At 33.1% G+C, this 6640-nt stretch overlaps 1 pseudogene; it reads left to right on the forward strand.

Annotated features, from left to right (window-relative positions):
• The window catches only part of LOC103667724, a 52206-nt pseudogene that overhangs the window by 24154 nt on the left and 21412 nt on the right, over nt 1-6640 (forward strand).

A 6640-nucleotide genomic window follows, 5' to 3' on the forward strand; every position in this document is an offset into this window, starting at 1 on the left:
AAGGGTGGATTCCATCCACGTTCTTGGTCTCCTTGGACTACTTTCAACCAGTAGGTTTCACTTTGTTCGTTCATGTACAATACCCATGTCTTTGCCAAAATGTACATAATGACCTTCCTGGTTTTCAATAGCATGGAATCATTATGGGCTTAAAGAACCTCTCATGCCACATTATCATCATGTTTATTTTATAATGCTCCTTCAATTGAACTTTAAGATTTTGCATATGCATCTTCTTAAAGAAATCCCTTTTTAATAGGAACAGTTATATAAGACATGGAAGTACACTCTATCAATTTACAGATGAATTTTAAGAATATCTTCCAGGATATATATGTACGTGTGTGTGTGTTCTAATAACCCTCAAACAAGATAATAGTATGTATAAATATGTTGCATGCATATTCATTTTACCACTTGTGTACAGATAAAAGAATACTTATTTATGTGTAGAAACATACAGACATTGCATGCATTATTACCTGAACAAAAATAAGTAAAGCTTATATATTTAAATGTCTCATGGTTACCTGTTACAGATTTCAATTTTCGAGGTCATTTATGCCCTTGAAACCATTTTTCAGTTTTTCCAGTTCATAAGTAAATACCAGCCACAATTCTCACCAATCCACTATCCTTCTTCTTCTTTTCTAAGATTTTATTTATTTATTTGAGAGAGTGAGAGAGAGCACAGAGGAAGGGTGAGAGGGAGAAGCAGACTCCCCCCTAAGCAGAGAGCCCAATATGGGGCTCGATCCTAGGACCCCAGGATCATGACCTGACCCAAAGGCAGACACTGAACTGACTGAGCCACCCAGGCTCCCCTTCACCATTTTTCTTCTTTTTATTTATTTATTTAATTTATTTAATTAATTTATTTATTTTACTATCTTTCTTCTTAATTCTAAGTTCAACGTTTATGTCTATCCAAACCCTCCCTCAGACATCGTGTGTGTGTGTGTGTGTGTGTGTGTGTGTGTGTGTGTGTGTCTGTGAAAGAGAGAGAGAAAGAGAGATTGATAATCAGTAACCAGAAGGCTGGAAAAAGATGTGATTAAAATTGATAGCAATAATGTCACTGGCATATCTCTCCAACACCTTTTCAACAAGTAATGTTGGGATAACGGACAGCCACATGTGAAAAATAGGAACCATAACCAAGACTTGATATTTTTTACAAAATTAGTTCATAATGATTCGTGCATATAAATAAATGTACAATAAAAATCTATAAAACTCTTAGAAGAAAACATAGGAGGAAATCTTCATGATCAGTAAATAATTTTCTAGCATGACTCCAAAAACATGTTCCTTTAAAGTTGGTAAGTTGGACTTTACCAAAATTGAAAACATTGCTCTGTAAAAGGCACTGAGATAATGAAAAGACAAATACAGACTCTGGTGGAATTAACTATCCAACGAAAGTCTCATATTAAGACTATACAAACAGCTCTCAAAACACAATAGTAAAAAACTCAAGTCAGATTAAAAAACTGTGAGGAAACGTGAACATTTTAATAAAGAGGCGATACTGATAGCAAATAAGAACACACATAAAAATATTCCACATTCTTAGGAAATACAATTAAAACCATGATGAAATATTACTATATTTCCCTTGAAATAGCTAAATTTTGGAAATAAATCAAATTATAGTGAGGATGTGGAGCGACTGGAACTCCTCATAATTGCTGGTAGAGAAGGTAAAACATTAAGAAACAAACTAGAGAAGGATTTGCCAGTTGACTTTCTTTTTCGTGGAAATTTTTTTCTTCCTAGATTTGTGAGTTCCTTAGGATTCCCTGATATCTTACTTTCTGCTTATGGTCTGAGCCCCAAGCCACCTTGGAATTGGAAAATGTCCTGAGATAAATCGTAGTGGATAATGTAATCATCTCAATGCAAAAAAACAAATTACTTATTTCATGAATTATTGTATGACTGCCTCATACCATTATCAGGAAAAACCTACTTACTTTGTTTTAATGAAAGAAAAAAAACCAAAACACAAACTTTCCCAGTTTGTCCCCAAACTTTTTTAAACATGACAATTTTCATTTTCTAAATTTTTACAGTAATTTATATACATTATTTTATTTTCCCTTATCTTACGTTATCATAAAGTAAAGCATTCTTATTAACACAGGACCTAGAATATTGCTGTTGCAAAATGAACTTGTTGCAATACTTTCCTTGCAATTCAATCTTTGTTTTAATCGGACTAGTCTGCATCAAAGCATAAAACTGTTATTACTAAATTATAGTCATATTTCAAATATCATGCACTCTATTTTTCTTTTCTGAATGCACCTAAAGATACCCAGGTATCTTTAAATAAGATATATTATTTCAATTAAAACTCAGTCAAGATCCAGAGTTTTGTTATTTAAAAACAGAGCTAAGTGCTTTTTCAAGAAAAGAAAATTGTATTTTTGAACAAGATGGTTTAATGCATTAGAAAATATTGATTTCCCCTTTATCAATTATAAAATACAAAACAGGAAATAATGTAGGTATTGAGAATCATTCCTATTAATGTTAAAATAATTGAAACTACCATCTACCTGAATTTTAAAGTATGTTTCCAAATAAAAACTAAACTTTAAAAGAATGAAAAAGTCAAAGAACGTTAAAGGCTAAGCCATCCAACAGTTTTTAATTAAGTGAATTGAACATGTAGTTAGTAAAGTTTAGTAACGATTGCATGTGGTTAGAGACAATTTTGTTGTTTTTAAACTAGAAATATGTCACATACATCCAAATAAAAAATACTACACATACTTTCTTAAATGCTTTTGAGCCAAATTTGAATGTCTAAAACTCATACGTTTTTGCAAAATTGTTCCTTATTTAACCAAAATGATTTGATTTCTAATTATACTTCTTAAAGGACTTACAGTACTGAGTTTTTTATTTGAATATTTAGATGATGTTTATAGTAATGACAACAGCATCCGCAAATACAGTTTCTGCCAGGCACTGAAAGTAACAATTTCTCTAATCTTTATAACAACTCTCAAAGACACACGTTATCACCCTCATTTTTGAGAATGTCAAGGTTTTTAGATTGCCAAAACTCATATGGCAGGTAAGCGGCAGAAGCAGGATGTCAGGCCAGGTCCCCTGCCTCGAAATTCCCTGATACTTCAACCTCACATGAACATCTTTTCAACGATGTTAGTGGTGATTTGGAAAGCTCAGCAAGATCCTTTCCTGTACATTTTAAGGAATACAAGCCCACTGAAAATAAAACAGGTGATATTCTTTTTTGCTGTTTGCACAAAATATCTGATGTGTCAGAGATTCAAATAAAGCTGTTTCTTATAATACCTTTGGAACAATTATGCCACCTGCAGTCATTAACTTGAAAGACTGGAATTTATAAATGCAAAAGTAACACATGACATGGGGATGAGAAAAGGTAAAGTGAAATGCAACCTGATAACTCTCTATTTACTGCCTTGTATCATTATATGAACAACGTCTGTTGCAATGTATCATTTGGTGTGATGAATATCCCTGACGAATGTGACCTTTGATATTTCCAATATTCTATAAGGTCTCAAGCCTCTCTGCTGACCGTTTTTTCAAGCCAATGATTATTTTACACACCAGTTGTAAAAGCAATTGTCATAGAACAAAACAAATTAAAGAGGTGAGCGTTTTTTTGTTTTTTTAAGAGCAAGCAGAGGGTAATTGCGTTGAAGTTGCTTTAAAATGTGCACATCTAAAATTATCTCGAGTCCTGAAGTGTCTCATCTGCTTTCTAATTTTCTACAAGATGCTTTTAATATTTTGAGATTTATATTAAACCACAGGGGTCTGAAAGATTTCAGGAACTCTTGCATATGCATCAGAGATAAACAATGAATTAAATTAATAAAAGAAAATCACAATTTAGATGTTAGTGGCTATAAATTCCGCGGCTCTTCCTTTAACTATAGCTCCTGGTTTTCTAATTCTGGCTCAGAAATGACGCTGATGCACGCACATGGGGGTGGCTGGCACATTTTAACTTCCTCTTCAGCTTCTGGTCATACGTGAACATTCTATATTGCGGTCACAAGCATCGAGCTGTTTTAAATAATAGCGATTTTTCAATTTGGGATCTGCTTCTCTTTCCCTACAAAATGACATACTAACATACTAAAATCTCAATGATTTGGACAATTTCTCTTCCATTGCCAAGGGATGCGTAACGATAAATAAAGATCCCAAATACTGAATTGAGATGCGTTGTTTCGTTTACCATTTGTTTCAAATCAATTCTTCTTCTTTCCAGGAAGAAAACCTACTACTAATTTATGCAAGCTATTCTTTATATCAAAAAATATACACAGAAGATACTAATTTTTTTTCCTACTAAAATTTACTTTCTCATGAATACAATCTTCATCAAGACAAAACTTGACTAAAAACAGAGTTAAAGAACAGAAGAAAAAGATGCAGCCAAGATAAACTAGAATCTCTGGAATGTTTATGTTTTACGCCTAAATCTGCAACGTTCCCTAAGTGGTCAGAATCTTAGTCATCCTATACCAAATATTTCCTGTGATTCAAAGTGATGAATGCAAGCAAAAAATATATACATACTTATTGAAATGAGCTGCAAGGATCTTTTTCTATATTCTTTCTGTTATGGGAGGTAAAATCAGCACTAAATATTGTATCTATTTAATAAAGCCTCTGGTATATAGCAGTATAGTACACAGTCCTTGTACTAAAGATTATCAAAACCTGGGATCTACCTGAAAGAGACTATATACAATAACATGGAGGAGCCTTTCCAGATTTAATTTTTATAGGTATAAGTAGTTCATATAAATTAAAATATATACACTTTTATGTTTAATCCATATTCAAAAGAATGTGAATGATAATTACTATTGGGGAACATAGACTCTTTTTTGTGCACTTCAAAATATTTTTCAGGTAACTTAATTCATCAGTTATGGTAAAAAAAGATTTCTAAGTACATTAGTTTCTTAGGTTATAAAGCATGTAATGTAAAAAAGGAAAAGGCACAATTTTACTGGGAATAGCCCTAAGATTTATTCTTCTTTAGAGCAAATAAATGACCTTTTAAACATGTGAATTGACCTGTTAAGTATAGAAAAGTACACGCATTTAGTGTATACTTCCTGGACTTTCACACACCAAAAGTACACATAATCAACCCCTGAAATTCTGATCACTGAGATCCTTTTAAAAATCAGATATTAGAGTTTTCTGTGAAGTCCTAAATAACTTAGAAGCTCTAAAGAGTCGTCAGGTTATTTATGAAATGTAACTGACATGAATTAAGAACTGTTTTCCCCCTCAATAGTTTACTGGGTTTATGGTTTGGGTTTTTTTTGGGGGGGCGGGGGGAAATAGGGGTTGTTTGTTTGTAGAGAAACTATGTTAAATGTAAGAATGCCATTTGATACATTTGTATTGTCAAAAGACAAGAAGTAGGGGGCATCAAAGATTGAAAATGTTTCCAATATAGTCACTTAAATGTTCTGATTCTTCCCATGCTTTGGAGGGATCACAACTGAAGCCTGTAAAATCATTTTCCATCTAGAGACAGCTTATATTGAAAACTAAGGCATTAGTGACAAACAAATTCAAACACTCAGGAGGGACAAGTCACAAGTTATTTGGAACTGGTAAATTCTGTTAAGTTATACATAAATATAACTACAATCTTCAATAACTATTGAAATAACCTAGGCTCTAATAATATGAATGTGTAAAGATTTTGAAACCAGAAGAATGTGGTGTGGAATTTCAGCTCTGTCATTTACTGGCTTGGTACCCTTTGATTTTAGTTTTCTCAGTTGTGAAGAAGGGTAAATGAATTGGGGTCGTATGAAAATTGCTTATCACAGTACAGGAGATTGATGTATTTTACACATACTTACACAAACTTTTATATCCTTCCCCTTTCTCCCCCAGTACACACACATATCACACACATCCTTAGCCGGGTTTCAGACTTGTATGCTTAAAGGAAATCTCTTAACTGAGAATTAGGAAATAATCTTAAGCAAGAAAATCTCCCTAAAATCTTAGGTACTGATCACTAGATCTAACATCACAGTATCTGCAATACCAAAAATTTCAATGAGGGGATTTAATTTAATCAAGAGCTTAACTGTATCTTGGGTCTTTTAGATGGCTTATATCTTCAACACAGCTATCAACACACAGAATTCCTTCAATCGTAGCACTCAGCATAAAATGTATGACAGTTTTCACTGCTATTGCTTTCTTCGAGAAATTATTCGCTATGAAAATCGTACAGAAGAAATTCAGGTATCATAAGAGCATAAACGATGTCCTCCCTCTTGCTTTCAGGAAGTGGCTGAACGTTCACGTAGTTCAAGAATCTATTTAAGTAACATGTTACAGAGGGAGATATCCAAATACTGACTAATTTGAAGAGTGACTTGGAGATGGTCTGAAGTTTCCATTTCACCCTCCCAGCCCTCCACCTCACCCCCATCTCTGCCACTCTGGTATAGTTTATGATAGTATTTTGTTTGATTTACCACTTATTTTCAACACTTAAATTAGAGTTTAAAGTATCCAATTTTCTATCCAACTGTAATTTGAAAGGGAGAGGACTTACAGGAAGGGTCTATATTTTTAAATA

The sequence above is a fragment of the Ursus maritimus genome, unplaced genomic scaffold, assembly GCF_017311325.1.
Source record: "Ursus maritimus isolate PB19 unplaced genomic scaffold, ASM1731132v1 scaffold_1, whole genome shotgun sequence".
Taxonomy (NCBI): Eukaryota; Metazoa; Chordata; class Mammalia; order Carnivora; family Ursidae; genus Ursus; species Ursus maritimus.